Source organism: Triturus cristatus, chromosome 8 (genome assembly GCF_964204655.1).
Source record: "Triturus cristatus chromosome 8, aTriCri1.1, whole genome shotgun sequence".
NCBI lineage: Eukaryota > Metazoa > Chordata > Amphibia > Caudata > Salamandridae > Triturus > Triturus cristatus.
This window is the reverse complement of record NC_140591.1, coordinates 1,471,906,157-1,471,926,570: the sequence shown is the minus strand read 5'-3', so window position 1 is coordinate 1,471,926,570 and position 20,414 is coordinate 1,471,906,157. Positions and strand designations below refer to the sequence as shown.

At 43.2% G+C, this 20,414-nt stretch overlaps 1 protein-coding gene across 4 annotated transcripts in view; it reads right to left on the bottom strand.

Annotated features, from left to right (window-relative positions):
- Window positions 1-20,414, bottom strand: part of LOC146805959 (P2Y purinoceptor 2-like) — a 212,219-nt gene that overhangs the window by 105,918 nt on the left and 85,887 nt on the right. For 3 of the 4 annotated variants that reach the window (XR_014967945.1, XM_085623304.1, XM_085623305.1), the window contains exon 2: window positions 1,049-1,143. The exons of the other annotated variant lie outside the window; for it this stretch is intronic. The gene's annotated coding sequence lies outside the window, so the exon portion shown is untranslated. The remainder of the gene's footprint in view (window positions 1-1,048; window positions 1,144-20,414) is intronic. 4 annotated transcript variants of the gene reach the window in all.

Below are 20,414 nucleotides of genomic sequence, written 5' to 3'. Positions count from 1 at the left end.
CTTACCATAGGAGGCACTGCTTACTCAATACAAGCAAGCAAGCTCTTGTACTCACTACCAACCAGCACGCGAAGCACCCAGGAGCCTATACATGCCCGAAGACAGTCGAAAACATGGTTATTTCCTCGATAACTGCACCACTCACATCCCAGCAAGAGTCCAGAAAACAGTTGCACCCTCAAGCGCAATCCTCAGCTTACAACCCGCAAATTACAAACACCTCAACCAACAAACTACTTTTGCTACATGCAGGTAAACCAAGAAGGGCTGATCTCTGTTTCACCATAACATTATATAGTTATGTACTTCAATGTATAACACTTACGGCCCACAATAATACAAAAACAAGCATTGGCATAGCCAATAGGTCTCGCATTTGGGACCTTATAAGTGTTTAGCCATGCAACAGTTGCATAACTAAATACTTATAAGGTCCCAAAAAGCGAGACCTATTGGCTATGCAAAGCGGCCATGCGGCTGCGAAAGTTAAAGTGATCGCGATCGGGATCACGATCAAACATCAAAGCGGCCCTGCAGCCGCGAAAGTGAAAGTAATTGCGGTAAAGCACGGCAGGCGCGCCCGCGCACATGCACTGTACCTCAATGCTGGCCTGGTAGCACTTTTTGGAGCCCTCTCAATAAGTCTCGCCAGACCAGCGCATGCGCTGGGTCAGGCGAGACCTAACAACATAGTATGCAGTGGTCAACAACATAGGATTAAACCAAAGACACCATCCGTCCAACCACACAACCCACATGGTGTAGCATGCTACTCATGCAGGTGAGCGCTTCAGCGGCCAATACTGGGGTATTAAGAGCTATATAAATGCTGCAGTACACTGCGAAACAATACAATACAATAAAATACCAATAGTGAGACTGAAGGTTGCCAGAGCGGCCTCACTTTCATTATGTTTGCATGTCCCTGCAACAGTATTTCAGTTAAAGCTTCTTCTCATTTTGTTTTCTTAGACAATGTCTACAAAAAAGTAACCCTCACTGTCCTGCAAAATGAATTTTGACACCAGATATTTAAAAAAAATATTACCTGAGATCCAGGTCACGTAATCAACAGTGTTAACATCAGTCCATTTCTGTGTTTCAAATATCATTTGCTGTGCTTTGTCCCAAGGAAGGAAATTCCTATGTGCAAGGATCAAAGATAAAGAGGTCAAACCCTGTGCCATATGGCAGAGAGCTGCACATTATTACACCGAGTTCTATAGGATAGGTTGAAAAACACAATTACACTAAGAGCTAGGTGATAGGAAGCTGCACAATATTACAGGGAGATGCACAATATTACACAATATATAATAGGAAGCTGCACAACATTACACAGGGAGCTATATGATAGGGAGCTGCACAATATTACACAGGGAGCTGCACAATATTACACAGACAGCTATAGGATAGGGAGATGCACAATACTACACAGAGAAATCTTTGACAGGGAGCTCCACAATATTACATAGAGATATATATAGGATAAACAATGTTATTCTAAGAGCCATATGGTAAGGAGATAACCAATATCATGAGAATAACCATAAGTTATGGAACTATATAGTGTTGCACCAAAAGGCATGCAATCGGGAGCTCTATGATATCTAAACAATACCATACTGACGTCTATATGATAGGGAGGTAAACAATATTAAACATTGTTCACCTGGTAAAATTGACCTAGGCCTTACATATGTGCCTCAATTGTTCCTGTGCTGGTTTCCTTTGATAGGATAATTTTGCAAAAATTTGAAGCAAAACACGTTTTTTGGTTTGACATATTTCGTGCACAATAGATGCAAAATGTTAGTTTCATCTTCCCTCCTACTGTCTCACATCATGGATCCAGTTTTAGGAACAATATTCTGCTAAAAACATTCCTGTTGGGTATATTGTGAGCATCCCCTGCAGAGAGGAGAATGAAGGCGATTTCTGCATTGATAGATTCATGGTGTAAGAGCGGAACAGAGGGGTTTATGCCATAACAGGTGACAATGTAAGAAAAAGACAGGCATCAGGCACAGGCAAGATGAATGTCTACACTGAGTGAGGAAGCGAAACATGAAGGACGAATGAATAAAGATAGGAGAACATGATGTTTACAGATGCTGAGAATAACAACAGAGAGTGAGAAGAGAGCCCGCTCACCGTCCCTCATAAATGTACTCAACAAAGTAAAGCGAGCATGCTATCATACTTTGTTGCCTGTCTGCTTGAGTTGTCCTCCACACGTCTGTGTGAAAAAACACTTTTAGTTTTTCTTAAAAGACCCCTCACCCACGAGCCTAGTTGGCGGCATGTTTCATTACTGGGGTCCCACCCGAGATACCTACAGTATCAAGGGAGTGCTACAACACCTGATTAAAACGGAGCAGTTGTTTTGGTGTTTCTCAGTTCAATAAAACGTCAATAAAAAATGCCTCCCGGTTAACCTTGGACAAAGATTAAAAGGCTGGGGGTTGCGTAACCATTTATCATGGAGAAGTCTTGTTTGCTATCGGAATTAACCAGACAAACTGCTCCACCAACTAAAACAAGCATTAGAAATGCAATAGGTCTCGCATTTTTTTGAGTTAGAGCTATTGGTGTTGTAAATGGCCATGTATTTTACCCTTGTGTTATGGAGTGGATATATGTAGTTTGAGTGAAATTATGTGGGTTGGATTGAATTGTCAGTTGTGGAATTGTGTGGCGTGGAATTGTGTGGCGTGGAATTACGTGGAGTGGATTTGTGAAGTGGAAATATGTGGTATGGTGTGCAGTGGAATTATGTGTATATAAATAAAGTGATGTAGAGCGCAGTGGTATATAGCAAAGTTGTGTAGAGTATAGTGGCATAGAGGGCTGCTGCTTATATTGAAGTGGAATAGAGTGGAGTAGAGTGGAGTGGTGCAGATTGTAAAAGAGTGGCTTAGAGTGGTGTAAAGTGTAGTGGTGTACAGTAGATTTTTTTTTTTAGAGTAGAGTGGTATAGAGTGGAGTGGTAAAGAGTAGAGTGGATTGGCGTAGAATGCAGTGCGATAGAGTGCAGTTTTGCAGAGTAGAATAAAGGTGTCCCCAATACTCAAGTATTCATTGGCCTTTGTCCCTATATACAAGCTTGCACAGCCAATAGAGGGTAACGCATGAAAACTACTAAAACTACTTCATGCAACACGACCGGAGCGCATACATGCGTACATGAAAGGAGATGCAGACATGAATAAATTAGGGGATGTGTCCTAGCAATGCAAATTTCTGCTTTTTGGTTCTGGAACCCCAGGCTTGAATCCCAGCCTCGGTGCTAGACTCAAGATCGTATGGTTCTAGGCAAATCATTTAATCTTTCTGTACCTAAAATGTGTTACAATGTATTTGTGTCATCCCCACTTGATGTATATGATCTTGTACATCGTCTCCAGACCCTTCACATAATGGTATTTGTATAGTGCCCCGTTGCTTCACAGCTAGATTTGCACTATATAAATACCTACATATGCATACATATGATTTGGACTTCTACAAACATACGTGGCAGAGGCTGTAACATGCATAGAGCACTGTGGCTGGCTGCTACGTGGAAACATAAGTGAAGCAGTGGCATGTATAGAAGAACGAGGCTTCTACTTGAATACACAATGTCGAACACTAAATGCGTACATGAGTGAGGCTCCAAACCCAGCACCAGTCTGAATATAGCATTTACAGCCTGCTCCTTCTGATGACGCAGATGGCACAACAAAGACAGATTAGTAAAGGAAGACAGTGGTGTCGCTTGAACTGGTGTACCCCACCCGTCGGCAAAACATGGCAAACTGTAGTGTAAGGTTAGGTTTAGAGCGTGAACGGGCTTGTAGGATCGCTCCTCTGAGATCGGGACCAGACCTGTTCATCGGGCAGGGTTGTCCCAGCTGAACTCGAGCCAGAGAGAACCGGGAAAGCACAGGGGATAACCCTACTCTTGGTGGCGTCATCTCAAAAGATCTTTGCAACCTCAGGGGGGGTCTCTGCTATGTAAGTGGGGAGCACTTCAGAGCTATGCAGCTGAGGAGGAAAGGCTAGGATGAATTTGACTGCGTTTGAAGTGCCGAGTCTGTAAGTTAAGCATCCGTGTAACATGTGAAAGAGTTTCTGCTGTTGTAGACACGAGCTTGCAGCATCTGTCCAGTAGAGGAATCCATACATGTGCTGTCAGATCGTGTGAGCAGAGGGACAGCACTACTGTCAAAAGCCTGATGTCTCAACATCTATGTAAACTGAGGGACAGCTCAGCTGTCCAACTTGTAAATGTGTAAGATCACTAAGTATGTATTAAAAGCAACACAATAGCAACAGACAATGACAAACTAAACCATGGACACAGCTTCCGTAAAAACATTTTTTTTTTTAAAACCACACGAAGGGCATGCATGGGGGAGGGATGGGGTTAGTGGTTAGATAGAAGTGCCGGTACTCTCCAATTAAACTTATTACGTCACTCTCGAGAACTGCAGGTACTTGCCGTCTCAAAATAAACGATCACCAGAAGATGTAATGTATATTAATATGCCAAGTAGTGTCACAGGCGAGACGTACGGGCTTTGCCAATAGGAGATGGGTGCAGAGAAAATCAAAGGAAGAAAGTGTTTTTTTACATGATTCCTACCACATGCCAGCCTGCATCTCTTATCTTCTGCCTGGGACCCAAGACCGTGATCAGAGAGCAGAGACACAAACAGGCAGGTTGAGGTGAAGCTGCCAATTGCCACCGCTTTTGGAGCACAATTGTCGATTTCCCGGCCTTTTATTTTACAGACCTGTGCCTCTGTGTTTTGTTCTTCACATTGTGCAAAGTGCTTTGATTTTGCTCTTTTAATATAGTAAAATGACTGCACCCAGTCTAACACAGTAATGTACTTACATTAATTTCACTCCATATGTTCCCTATTAACATAACCGGGAGAACTAGGGACATTGAACATACATTGGAGGATGCCAGAGCAACAGTTTAGCGTTCACGAAGTGTTACTGAAACACTATGCCACGCATGGTAAAGCATTACCTCAAAGCATTTTGTGAAGCTCTGTTTAGTCACTGATGAGTCTGGAAACAATAACCATGTTCACTCAAGTTTAAAGTGCCTGAAATATGCTAATTCAATGTCATGGGTTTGCGGCGGGTGTGAGGATTGCTGCCCAGCAGCCTCTCAGTGCGTTACCGCCACCTGAGGAGCCTATGGCACTTCAAAAATTAGGTCTTATTACACCCTGGCATGATGACCATCAGACGTGCAGCAAAAGAGGCAGAGACCTGCGATGTGTGTATTGCACGACTGGAAGGGAGAGGTGGGTGGAAAGAAGGAAGCCTGTGTGTTCACTCGATTGTGCATGTGTAGTGCGAGCACGCATGTGCTTTAAATCGTGGGCCGGGGAGGCAAAGACAGACCAGTTCCGGACCACAGGGAAGCCCTCCTGGCAACAGGAACAAACACAAAGGTTGCAAGGCGGAAAGCCCACCAAAATATTGCACACAGATTAGGCGCAGGATTCAAACCAGCGAGCCGCTCAATAAACAAGGATTGGCCGCGCGGCCGTTACATGAACACCGCGCGGCCGCGAAATAAAACAAATAAAAAACAAGCATTGACCGGGCAAGCGGCCGCGAGACGCGATGGGAGGGGGGAGGGGGAGAAGCGGGTTCTGTGCAACTGGTGTGAAATAGCAGCAGGGAAGGGGGCGGAGAGGAGGCTATGAGGGAGAGCTACGTAAAGCCATATGGCTGCTTTGCGCGCGTGCACGCCTCGTGCACTGTAGCTCTATGCCAGCGGTAGCACTTTGAAAAATCCATTACAAAATGTCTCTCCGAGCCAGCGCGCAAGCGCTGGGCTCAGCGAGACCTAAAAACGGCCATGATAACCAGTTACTTGACCCCCAGCCTTTTAATCATTCTCCAAGGTTACTAATGGTCTGCAAGAGTTATCTCTTAAGTATCACAATAAACCACACTGTTCTTTGCCCTCTTTATTGAATATATCTGGCCCAGGTCTTCCTTGATGTTGAACTGACCAATATCATTGTATCTACTTCATCGTGTGTCTCTGTCCCCGTCACCTCTTGGGTATCATTTTAAACCACGCCGTTATTTTCCAACTTCAATGTGTGTCTCTGTTCCTAGCATGGTTCTGTCCCCTCATCAGTGGGCTTATTTCATCTCTTCTGCTCATTTGTTTCATCTCGTAGGAATCTTCCTCTTCATTGCGTCTCTACGGAGCAGCTATGTCTTGAGGACTGCATTGCACACCACCTTATCTTCGACCTTCATTGTGTTCCTTTGCACGCGCAATCACTTGAGTTTTGTCCTTAGCCACATTGTGGTGCAGCTCTTTGCAGTGTAGCACTGCTCCTGTCATCACACGAGTATAACACTAAACTACAAAGCTCTTTTCCCTCCTCACTGAGTATTTGTTTCGGGGACCTGTCGAGAATTGCACTACAATGTGTCGGCTCCTGCCATCTCTTTAGTATCTCATCAAACCACTTTACACTCAGATTATCCTGAGCATTTCTACTTTTTCAGCTTTCACCCTACAATCCACCTGGCAGGTCTCCTGTGCATTGTCTATCTACTCCGTCCTCAACCAGGTATTGCACTAAATTGAGTAGTTCTCCCTTTGTCACTGTGCAAGTGCCCCGTGATCTCTCCGGTACTACAGACCCACATTGTTTTCCCTCTTCATTCACTGTCTACCTCTCACCCTGACACCTCATCAGCTGATTGCTCAACAGCCTTTTACTGTGGATCCCTACTACGGCCGTTGAGTACTGCACTAAACAGCGCAGAGATTCTTTCTCTTCATTGCATATCTCCGGCGCTATTAAGCTTCTACCTCGTATATGTCCAGCGCTATCATCTGTCGAGTACTGCACTAAACAACAATGTTCTTCTTCTTCATTGTGTCTCTTCTCCCATCATTTCTCAAGTTTCAAACTAAACCATACTGCTCTTTCCCTTATTCTTGTGTATCTCTACTCCTGGTATCACACAAAACCACATTATTCTAGTCCTTCTTCATTGTGCATCTCCGCTTCCGCCACTGATTGAGTATCACACACACCCATCATTCTGGCCCCTCTTCATTAGGTATTTGATTCTAGTATGACTCGAGTATCACACTCAACCACATCATTTGATCACCTCCTCCTTGTGAGCCTCTTCTCCTGTCAATCATTGGTTAATAACCTAAACCACGTCATTCTGTCCTATATACATTGTCAACCTCTGATGCTGTCGTCTATAGATGATTGCAACTTACCACTCCATTCTAGCCTGAATTCATTGCCTACCTCTGATATCATCACATATCAACTATTGCACTGAAGCATCCCACTCTATCTAGCATTCATTACCTATCTCTGATACTGTCATCTATTGAGTATTGCACTAAACCATTTCCTTCTATACCATGTTCATTGCCCAGGGACATACTTTAGGGGTCGCCGGGGGTTGCAGCTGCGACCCCTGGCTTGTCCCTTGTGACCCCTGGCCCTGTCATTGCGACCCCTGGCCTCAGAAGTGGCAACATCAGTGTCAGAAGCAAAAGAGTAGCTCGTCCTTATATATGTCGATTGTGGAAACAGTTTCCTTGCTTTCTGTTGTTCTATTATCCCATATTCTCCCATCCGGCTGTGCAAGACAGCTGGGTTGGAGAAATGTGAGTGTGCATGTCGGTTTACCTGACCTAAGATGGCAAGCCAAACCGACATGCACACTTACAGTGAACCTACCACTCCTCCTCCCTGGCTGCTGCTGACACAGAGGATGGCCCCGCCCCTCCCTAGACTTGGTGGACTCAGCTGACTTAGTGAAAAATAAAATGATAATAAATTACTTTTATTGATATTTTATTTTTCATTTGCTGCCTTTTAGCAGAGGGGCAACTCTCCTCCGCCATAACGGAGGCGCCGCCCCTGTTTCCACTTCAGTATGGTGGTTCACAACACATATGTTTGACCTCTTCCTTGTGTTTCTTTGCAGTATTTAGAATATTGAAAACAGAAATATGGTGGACCAAGATGTCGTGTCAAGAATATCAAGAACACAAACATTATAAAAGTAAGTTTCTATACATAAGCAAAGTTTTACTATCTATAACTCCACATCTATGTTCCTTGACAATATATATATCTTCAAGTTATGTAGATGAGGAGTTTTTAGTAAATCTAAACTTACCTATTGGCGCTTACTTTCTCGATATTTTGGTCCTCGGTATTTTCGATAGGATATTATGACCACATGATATTTCTGTTTCTGCTATTCTGCCAGTGGTCCTTCTCTGCTACTTTCAGCTCTCAAGTATCACGCTAAACCTCAAAGTCGTATTCCTTTTTCATTGCATACATCTGCTCGTTTTAGTTCTCAGATATCACACAAAACCACATTGTTTATTCCTCCACCTCATTTTTGTATCCACTTCTGTAATCTCTTTAGAAGCCCATTGACCCTGTAATTTACCCTTGTCATCATATGTGTTCCTGTCATTGCTAAGTATGACACTAATCCACATGGTTGTTTAATCTCTTCATTTTGTATCTGCTCCTGTCATCTCTAAGGATGACACTTAACCACAGCATTCTTTTTCCTCTTTAAAGTGTGTCAGTGCTACCATCAGCCCTTAAGTAGCGCACAACACCAGAGTATTCTCTCTCACTGATTGTACATTCCTGTTTCTGTCAGCTTGCGAGTATCTGGGATCTTTGTTGGTTCCAGAGTGGAATGGAGCCGGCCTCTCCACTTTATTCCAACAGCAATGTATTTGGCATATCGATTATATTGTCTTGAACCTTAATTTTATTTTAACTGACCATCAACTCTAAGAGCATAGCCTCTGCTGGCACTTCAGGGCACGTAGGATGGGCATGTCCAGAATTTGACAATTATTTGGATGCTGCAGCCTTATCCACACAGAGGTTGGTTGTTCCCAAAGAGTGCCAACACTTTTTTGGAGACATTAGAGGTCATCACATATTTGTTGTTCCTTGCAGGCCAAAATCCACCTTGTAAGGGCTAGAGAATGTTACAGTAAAATCTGCCACAATGTAGTAATTGCGTGTTTCAGCCACTCAACTGCAACTCAACTGCAACTCAACAGCAACTCAACTGCAACTCAACAGCAACTCAACTGCAACTCAACTGCAACTCAACAGCAACTCAACTGGAAATGCGAGTCTTAAGATTTGGCGAGCGAGTTCCAAGATCAATAGTGTCCAAAGTCGGTTTGATGAGGATCCATCATTTGTGAGTCCAGAGGAAGGGCAGTTCCTGACACCTGTTTATAAACTTATTTGAGTACATGGTTATACAAGTACCAGGTTCATTGGTTGCACACCGGACGTATAGATAACATGCACGTTCAGAATGTGGACTAGTTGCTGACAGTTCCTCAAAGTCGGTAAGAGTAGCTGGAATCCAATTAGTGGTGAAGGAAGAAAGTAAAATAGACCCGAGTGAGGATCACTCTTTTTTGTTTGATGGGATGTCTATGTGGATTCTTGGCACTTCAGGATAATGAAACCATGTGCACCAGTAAGCTAGGGATGGAAGCGCTGAAGATTGATGGCTGGACCAATGGCAGCATTGGTGGAGGGAGGTAGGGTTGAAAGATACATATGAATTGCAACTGGGGAGAGATTGTTCATAAGCTGTGAGACAGGATGAGTGATTATGAATAGAAAGTGTATGGGATATGGAAGCATGGAGGAGAGTGTAGCAGATGTGTGAGGAGTAAAATAGAGTGCATGTGTGAGACTTCAAGAAGGATGAAGAAAGCATTAGTATAAAGTGAATGGGATAAAAGACTAAAGACATGACGCATTAATATCATATGTGGGGAAGCGGGGGACTAGTTGCTAGTTTAGATTTATAGTTTGGGCGGAACAACCATAAATAATCAAATCAGAGTTAATATAGTGCCAAAAGCTCAAGGGCATGAGGACCAAGATGACCTCCTAACAAGCAGCTTAGGTCATTATTCAAGTAGGTCTTTCATGCTGTACTAAATGGTAAATGCTTGGTGATTTGTCTAAGACCATCTATAAGAGAGTTACACATACAGGACCAGAAACATAGAAACTCCCCCTTTCCAAATTGTTTCCTGCAGCTCTTTGGAGGAACCTCTCAGCGGACTACAGATCTCTTTTAAGGTGGCAGATGCTGGACTTTTATTTCACATAATCGGGTGTTGACCTAGAGGGATTGATGTGTCAAAGTTCGTGTTTTACTGATAATTCTTGAGGAAGCTCCAGCCAATGTAGCTTGGAGCAGAGCTCAAAGGTGTGTGAGGAATTGGGGAGAGCCAGTACCTCTTTCTCTGCAAAATTTTGAGACACCTGCAACTTTTTGAGATTAGTCTTCAAGATACCATCGAGGAGCGCATTTACGATGATACTTAGCTAACTGTATAATCTGGTTCAGTTGGCCCTCCATTAACACTGCAGTTAAATCTGTCTTAGTCACTTTAAAACTGTAACTTTTTAATAGGAGTCTTTACCGGGACGTGGCAAAGGCCAATTGTTGAGGCTTTTGTGTAGTGAAAGAGTTTTACCAAGCTTCACTAACATATTGCATGGGTAGGAGCAGTCCAAGATTCCCTAACACTAACAAGCCGCAGCAGTACAATGTTCTCTCACATGCAGAAAAGTAAAAGCACAGGCAGCAGCTGTGAATGCTGCCTCAGAAACAAAGAACAGACACAGGGTGTGCAACAGCAGTGCAAGCTTCCCTTATACCCAAAGAACCAGTTTTTTCCGAAGCAAAGCAGCGTGTATGATTCCTCACACGTGCAGACACACACACAAACTCATAGTAGTTACAGCATGTTCAGCAGCACTACAAGTTTCAATCATTGTGTGTGTGTGGGTACAACCTTTGTATGTGTGGGGTGCTAACAAACTTCAGCATGAAAAAAGTACAATATCAAGCTTGTTTCTTTGTGGATGTGTTTGCCATGTTGGAATTTTTAATATGACTTAATAGTCCCTTTTCCATAATTTGCTTAGTTATTTTTCCTTCACATACCTCAATTGAAATTAAAAAGCTCATGCGTAGTAATCCACTTAATATCATCAAGTTTAATGAGCTAACGAATAAGCAATGGTCTGGATACCTTTCATGTTATCACAACTGAGAGGGTTTCTCGAAATGACTTTATACATCTTACTTAGAGGTCAGTCTTCTGCCTGACTCAAACATGGCTGCCCTTCAGGGACCAACAGCTCCTCTGTATGTATGGTTAGCTTGCCAATAGCTCAACCTCAGCAATGGCAACAAGAGAATAAAAGATGCACATTGTGCAGCTCTTCAATAGAATGCATGACAGACACTTGTAACCTCAAGTCCTTCACCAGAATATCCACCATGCCATTTCCTGTACAGACATAATTTGCTTATCGATGTGTACATCTGACCTTGTTATGGCAATAGGCAACATGACGCATAAAGTATTCTTTGTGATGGCTGCAGCTACTTCCTAAAGCAATGTCCGTCGCTACATACACACCAATGCATTCCGCTCATGGTGAGCTCAAATACTTTTATTGGTTAACCATCAATGAGTGAATTAAATTCAAAATACTCATGCCTGCTGCTGGTTCACCGCAATGGCCCTAAATTCCCACCAGTCAAAAACAATGAAGTTTGTTGTGCACATTAGTTTTACTAGAACAAAGCAGTAAAGGCAACAAAGTTCAACCATGGACCATAGAAATAAGCATTTATTTCCATTGTTGAGGTATTATCGCAATCCACTTGTGTTCATAGACCGCAAAAGACTTCTCAATGATACGCATCATCTCTTATACCGTGGGATCTTGCTGACTGCATGGCCGCTATTGAGACGCTTTCATCCATTAACCGAGTCTAGAGATAACCATAGACCGCATTCGCACCAATCTCATATCAGCAACCGTAAGAGTGAATTATTTTTTATTGAGGCATGGAACTTTGCCAAGAGGACAAGGAACACAGGTTTCTTTTTGGGCTTTGGCCAGACATGTTAATCCCAGGATTACGTGTGGTACATTGTTAAAGGAAGAATGTGTTCTGCTCAATGCACTGTGACCAAGTTTTAGATGGAAACAGGCACGCATGGTACCATGAACAAAACACTCGTTATTTCCATTTGGCCTCTGGAGGTGAGGAGCATTAGAAATGATGCCAGCCTTATCTAGATTGTGCACTGAACAAGTCAATTTTTAAACAGATCCTATTAATCCGACTTATGGCGTTGCCAATAAAAGAGATAAATGTCCATTGGAAATCCCTCGCGACAATTACCTCTTGCAGACTGTGCCATCAACATGAGGAATCTTTGGCCCATTTTGTCAGTATTTATCCAAATCTGAGGTACGCACACTGCACTTTATTAAAACCACTTTTTCAAAAGTACGACATCCGCACTTGTATGGAAACAATGGAACTCATTTTTACGTCTCGCCTGACCCAGCGCATGCGCTGGTCTGGCGAGACTTATTGAGAGGGCTCCAAAAAGTGCTACCAGGCCAGCCTAGAGCCACAGCGCATGTGCGCGGGCGCGCGCGCCGCGCTTTACCGACATTACTTTCGGTTTCGCGGCCGCACGGCCGCTTTGATCTTTGTTCGCGATCGCGATCACTTTCGCGGCTGCAGGGCCGCTTTGAATATAGCCAATAGGTCTCGCTTTTGGGGCCTTATAAGTATTTAGTTATGCAACTGTTGCATGGCTAAACACTTATAAGTTCCCAAAGGCGAGACCTATTGGCTATGCCAATGCTTGTTAACCTTGAAATGCCTTTGGAACTGGCAAGGCTGGGAGCATTTGCACGGGAACTCCAAAGGCTACTAAGTGAAAGACAAGCCTGGGGCCAAGACGATAACTGTTGTTTTAAGGTGGAATAGATAACCACAGATTTAATGGCTTGGTTTAAAAAAATATATATATTGTATTAATTTGAAACTAATTAAATTAAATGATATGACGATGTTTTAGTAATATTAAGCAAGGTTTTGAAAGGATAAACGGTGTTCGTTTTTGTGTAAGAAGTTTTATTAATTGGAACAAATAACTTACTCACTTACTTACATTAGAAATCTTAGATTTCCATGCATATACCCAACACTAAATCAGAAGAGTTTCTGCCAGCAGAACTCCACCAGTTTTCTGATTTATTTTTTTTTTTTTTCAAAAAGCTGAAAAGCATGTTTTTTCATGTAGGGAAACCCTCAGTAAATGCACATGTGAAATATAAGGATGTTTGATTATCCCTCACACTCAATTTAAGCATTTATCTCACCTTTGCAGGCACTACTTCTCAGGATGTAAATTAGATGTGAACTCAATAAAGAAGGCCTGTGAGCAGCCAGAACACCACAGGTTTGTGGGGGGTCTACCACTGCTTCATTTGAGCCGGTGGTTTCCGGTGCTCGGCACCGGTGCTTTATTGTCAACACTGGCACTTATGTTTTTTTTACAAATTAAGCTCTGGCAGGTCTGCCAAATTCCGAGTGCCCATTCTCCTGACCACCCCACCTTTCCCCCCGACCTCAAAGTTATTATGCTGGCATAATTTCTGCTACGGCTTCGATTAAATGTTGTACACAACACACGGTTCTTTGATCTTTGCTGTGTTAAAACAATTGAAAATATTTTCTCAAAGAAGAAGATTGATGATCAATGTTTATCCCGAACAAATGACTGACGCATGTTTGATTGACATACAGGTGCTTATGTCTATGCAATAGCTTTATTAGATGCACACGAGCCACAGATTTAGCAACCATCTATTTATGTAACCATTTGCAACAGCCTCTTACACGTCTTCCTTTGATAAGATTTGCACCATGCAGTGAAACAGCCACGGTATTGTCGAGGTTGCAGCCCTGTGTATTAGCCCAAAAGTCTGTGTTTAGGGCATTTCGTGTTCATTAAATATATTTTTGTGAAACAGTAACTTCCACATGGTTGTGCTGTTTTCATTCTCCCCTCTTCGGTCTCTTACACCCGACCCTTCCCTGTCGACCCTCACCCCCATTTCAAAAGCTGCATTGTACTGTACTCCACGAGCTTGCTGTGCACATTTGTATCCAAAGTGCAGAAAGTTCGCTGATCAGTGGTACTTTTGCAATATCTCTGTGGCAGTGGTTGCATTTCACAAATCAAAAGGTAGATAGGGGGATTTCCTTCCTTTCACTGGTGCCTACAACACCCCGGCTCTGCCACCAGCACAGCACATGGAGCTATGAGGTCTGCAGCATTGTGGGCCTCAAATATTTTCACCAGAGACCTTGGGGGAAGCTGAGAGGAACCTGAAATTATTTTCCCACGTAATTCCTGTAACTCCTCGTTACTCAGGGTTCAACCAAGAATCCCATTAATTCCACACCACAAGATTTAATGAGAGCTGGTAGTGTTACCCCCAAGGTGCAGGATTAACACGCCTGCAGACCGGAGCCACATAGGGAGGCCCTATGTTTGTCCTGGCACCACCTAGGAACCTAAAGGCCTCGACTAAGAGGGCCTGGGTGCCTTCTGTATAACTTGCCCAGTTGATACCAGCCCTCCCTGCTTTTGGAAAATCCAAGGAAATGGCATTCCACCTTGAACTTCATCAGTAATTCGATGAATGACAATCAATTGAAACTGAATCCCGATAAAACCGAGCTAATTTTGACCGGGGGACCAGCTAACCCGTGGAACTCTAGTTTTTGGCCTCCATGTCTGGGTAAGTCCCCACTTCCAGTTGGCTCTGTCAAGAGCTTGGGGATTGTGATTAGCAGCGATCTGTCCATGAAAGCCCAGATTAGCTCGGTGGTATCTGCCTACTTTTTCCATCTGCACAGAATCCGGAAGATTAGCAGATTCCTGACCACTGAGGCCTAGACTCTGGTCGTTCAGGCCTTGGTAATTTTGCGTATTGATTACGCCAACTCATTATATGTAGGAATCCCAGGATATCAACTACACCGTCTGCAGTTGGTGCAAAACCACACAGCCAGGTTTACCACCTGTCAACCCAGCCAACATCATGTCAAACCTCTGATGAAGAGCCTACATTGGCTTCCAGTGGCCAAACGTTGCGCCTTAAAACTGGACTGGACCATCTTTAAAGCCCTTGCTGGAAATGGCCCAGCCTTTATTTCTTCAAGGATTGAGCGTTATATCCCTTCCCGAGATTTTCTTTCTTCCAATCTTAACCTACTGTCCACTCTGCCATTCAAATGCAAAAAGCATGAAGGGCTCAGATTTGCGGTTCTGGCCCCGCAATTCTGGAACTCGCTTCCCGTGGAAGTGAGGGCGGCGACCCCCTATGCTCAGTTCAGGAAAAAGCTTAAAACCTGGTTATTTTCCCAAGCATATCAGTAAGGTAATTGCCCTGTCAATGCTGCGCCCCCTCTGCCCTCAGTGCCATGAAACCGCTCGGTGTACCTGCGCTTAAGAAATTCCTTTAACATAACCTAACATGACCGAAGGATGGTTTAAGTTAAATTATTATTTCCTAGTAATTTATTGTGACTCAGCCTTCATTTTGGGACTTGCTACTGGCATTTTGTGAAGCTTGCATTACTTAGGTGCACAGATCAGACCAAATTTGAAAGGCAAATTAATTGTGTGTGTGGGTGAGTGTTTGTGAAGAAAGAAGGAGACAAAGAGAGAGAGCTTTGAGAATAAATATGTCAAGAACCTCCTTGGTGAGGCTCACATTTTTGTTATGCTGTCCTTAGAAATGTATCCGTAGGTGAGCATTCCTTGCTGATCAGCTGGTGTTACAGTCACCACTCCTTTCTTCACACTGCTTGTTACCATTACTTTTTCTTTAAAATTCAAATTCTGTGTGTTTTTAGTTCTGTGGCTACACTTCATTGTAAATAGGATACCTGTGTGTTTGCTCTGATGAAGGCTACAGAAGCAGATCCCCTTACTGGCAAGTACAAGGTCTGTTGCCTCCTCCCCCCACTCTGTTGTCATCCAATGATTGATTGAGTCGCTGTGTGGTTTTTACATACATGTGGCCCCTACCGTACAAGTACACCGGCAACCCTTTTGCGACTGACTATCATGGATGCACCATTCAACTGGTACCTGCTTTGCAGTATTGTGCAATATTGTCAATGTTAGTTGGATACGTGGCCGATAAATTCTGAACCATATTTTATCAGGTGCAACGTTTTAGTAGTAAATTTGGGAGGGGCATAGTCTGAGGATTGGCTGAAAAATGGGGAATACACACCACTAAAGGGGAAGGATTAAGGGAGCCTAAGGAGAGATTTAAGGCAAAGTTATAGAGGGGTTTAGGGAGGCAAGTTCATCAACTCACAATCAATCAATCAATCAATAGGGTTTATAACATGCGCTGCTAGTCACCCATGAGGGTATCCAGGCGCAGAAGGCCTTGCTGCTGAGGGTGGAGTCAGTTGAACATCCAGGTCTCGTCCTGAATTCCTGAAGAGAGGGTGAGGTTCGGAGGTGGAGGCTGTGCCAGGATTTTATGGTGAGGCAGAAGAAGGAACATCCTACATTGTTGCTTCGGCGGATGCGTGGGGTGTTAGCGAGGGAGAGGGAGGCTGAGTTGAGGCATGTGGAGGGTTGGTGGAAGCTCAGGTGGTGGTTGATGTATGCTGGTTCTTGATTCTGCATGACTTTGTAGGTGTGGGTCAGCATCTTGAATTGATATCTCTTGTGAACAGGGATCCAGTGGAGCTTCTTGAGGTTTGGAGTGATGTGGTTCCCTTTGGGGAGATCGAGGATGAGTCTAGCCGCTGAGTTCTGTATGGTCTGCAGTCTCTTCAATAGGTGTGTGATAATTCCTATGTAGAGTGCGTTGTCGTAGTCCAGTCGGTTAGTGGTGAGAGCTCGAGTGACACTACGTCTGGTGCTGACGAGGAGCCTTTTGAAGATCTTTCAGAGCATGTGAAGAATGAGGAAGTAGGTGGCGGAGACTGAGTTGTTTTGGCTTTTGATGGTGAACCTGCTGTCCAGGATAATGCTGAGGTTACAGGTGTGGTCTGTAGGAGTGGGTGAGGGTCTTAGTTCAGCAGGCCACAAGAGTTGTTCCACAGGAGGGGCTATTCCCGAAGATCAGTACTTCCGTTTTGTCAGTGTTGAGTTTGAGGCAGTTGTCTTGCATCCAGTCGACAACACTGGTCATGCACAGGCTGAAGTTGGCTATTGGAGTAGATGGGTCTTCAGATAGAGAGAGGATGAGCTGGGTGTCATCTGCATAGAATATGATATTCAGGCCATCGGTTCTGACAATGCTGGATGGGGTGTCCTGTACGCCCTAAACAATGTAGAGCTGAGGGACAAACCTTGAGGGACGCTGCAGATGATGTTCTAGGGTTCTGAGGTGAAAGGTCGCGGGCAGATTTTCTGGGTTCTGCCAGTGAGGAAGCAAGCGATCCATTTGAGGGCATCACCTTGGATTCCGATCTCAAGGAGCCTATTGATAATGGTGTGGAGGGACAAGGTGTTGAATACTACAGAGAGGTAGACGAGGATCAGGGCAGCCATTTCTCCCTGGTCTAGGAGGGTTTTGATGTCATTGGTGGCAGTGATCAGGGCAGTTTCAGTGCTGTGATTAGTACGGAATCCAGATTGGGATGAGTCCAGAAGATCGTTGTTCTCCAGATATTCCGTGAGTTCGCGGTTAATGGCCTTTTCAAGGACTTTGGCGGGAAAAGACAGCAGAGAGATAGGCCTGTAGGTTTTTTAGCTCGCTAGGGTGGGCAGATGGTTTCTTGAGGAGTGGTTTGACTTCTGTATATTTCCATCCTATGGAATGGTGGCCGAGGTGATGGATGTGTTGAAGATGGTGGTGAGTTTGTTGCTGATGCTCATGCTTCCAAGGTGGAGGAGGGGTCCGTGGGTGCTCCTGAGTGGACAGAGTGCCTTATGGCGTTGGTGCTGTAAGTGGTGAGTTGGTCCCAAGCGGTGATCCGGTGGTTGGCTTTTACGTATTTAGGAGCTAGGAGGCTGAGGATGTCGGAGGTGGCAAGTTGGGATCTGAAGTGTTTGTAGACGGTGTAGATCTTGTCATGGAAGAAATCCACCAAGGTGTTGCAGAGTTCTTGGGTGGGGTTGAGGATGTTTTCAGTGGATGAGAGGTTGGAGAACTCCCTGACGATGCCGGAGAGCTCTTTGCTGTGGTTGGAGCTGGATTCCATGCGTCGGCTCGAGCATTCCTTTTCGTCTCTTTTAGGAGTTGGTGGTAGTGGTTGAGGAATGTCTTGACAGTGGTACAGTCTGTGGTCTCCTTGCTGGTACACCATTTCCTTCCTAGCGGCTTGCAGTTGTGCTTTGTGTTTCTCAGATCCGAGATGTACCAGCTGCCATGTTTGGTGGGTTTGATGGGGGCAACTCTGTCGGACCAATCTGTGATCCAGGCAGAGTAGTTCTTGACCGCCTGATCGAGGGATTTATGGTGTTGGGGTGAGAGGTGTTGAGGGCGTCAGTCCATTGGCTCTGAGATACTTTGTTCCGGATGCGATGTGAGGTGCTGTGTGGCTTGGTGGCAGTGCTGGGGGAGGTTCTGATGGTGAAACGGATGATGAAGTGGTCTGTCCAGGTGAGCACGTGACATGGCTGTACTTGACTCTGACGCTGGCTGTGAAAATACGGTAGAGCATGTGTCCTGCTTTGTGTGTGGAGTTGGCGACTAGTTGGGTGTGGCCAATAATGTCCATGCTTTCGAGGAGGTTTGTGATGTTGGCGTCGTTAAAGTCGTCGAGGTGAGGTCATCACAAAAGAGTAAGCCTATTTGTACTCAAAGAGTAAGCCCATTTCTATTCACAAACTGCACTTCTAAAGTTACTACAACCAGAAAGGACCTAACACAGTTGTAAATGTACTTTAGCTTAGAGCTAGAGAGTCCAGCACCACAAATGGCCAACCTCTGGAACTGCTGCACCCTCACATAGAAAATGATGGTGCTAGGCACTTAAAATAAAACAACATAGTAAATAATGTTAAATTAAACATTTTTAAAGTTAAAAGGATAAATAAATATAATTTAAGGTTGAAAAAAATAAAAAATAAAACTTTTTTTTATTTTACATTAACATTTTTAAAGCAGTTTTAATGTAAAAATTAATATATGAATCTTAATTAAAATATAATTAAATGCTTTTAACTAATTCTAAACATTATTAAAAAAAGTATTGTTATCACATAATAAAAAATATAATTTTTTACTTTTGGTGGGAATGTTTTGATAAAAATAAATCAGAAAAATAATTTTAATGAAATATATTCCAAATAATCACATTTTAGATTTAAATTAAGTGAGCAACTCTGTAACATGTTTTTATTTTATTCTACATTAAGAAAAACATATAAGAAAATATTTCATATTAATATTCAACATAGAAATATTTTTACCAGTTTGTTCCAAGTTTAATAAATCTTTTACATTTTCCCTATTCTTTACCATAGGGAGATCTCTGGCACCAGGCATTAATGACTGATTGACTGAATAGTTGTGAATTAGGTATATGTTAAAGCAAATAAGAAGGCATTTTACGTGGAAGTTAGTTTACAGTATTGCAAAAATAATTTACAGTATTGTAAAAATCTATTTTACTTTTGAGGTATTATATTATTATTAATATTTTAAGGAAATGCTTTTTTAATAACTGTTTTGCAATAGACGTGTTATCACCTAGACGGTTTTTGTGCCTGGGGAGATTTTATTAGGATATGGCAGAGCTCCTACACAAGTGTCTCTTTCCTATTCCTCAATCCTTTTCCTCTCTTCAATCGTCCCGCTTTTTGGCTCTATCAAAAAAACACCTTTAAATGATTTGATTTTCAAATGGATTGCTGTGCTTAGAGGCTAATGTGTCTGGCAGAATGCCAACAAAGAACACATTTCCCTAAACACCTAGTTTACTTTGACAGAACCTTTATTGCAGCGGGGGAAGCTACCAGGGACGACGCTTGTTAGTGCATGAATTCAGTCAGTATGTGCCATGATAGCATTGTAAAAGTTAACATTTAATTCTTAATAGATGTACATGTCTTCTACAAGCATGTTCTAATGTTTTCTCCAGCAAGATATGTAGGAAGTGCATAAACTGATGAAACAACTGTTGACTCTAGTAAGATATGTAAGAGGTGAATAAAGTGTTAATTATTATGCATGTCTCATACATTTGTTTTTGCCAGGCATTACAGACCATTATACCCAATAAAACATTCAAAATAAAAATAATAACAATAACATTTCTAACTTTCTCAGGTTTTTCAGAGAAGTTTGAAATTTGCTTCCATTCCTTTTTCTGCAAAATACAGTATATATGTGTGCAGTATATGAGTGACTTGCAGTTTTCCAGGTTACTCCACCTGGTCATAGGATGGTTTTAAGGTCACATAAGAGAAGCTTTAAAAAAAGGCATTCAATTGCTTTCAGTGTATATCGTTTCTG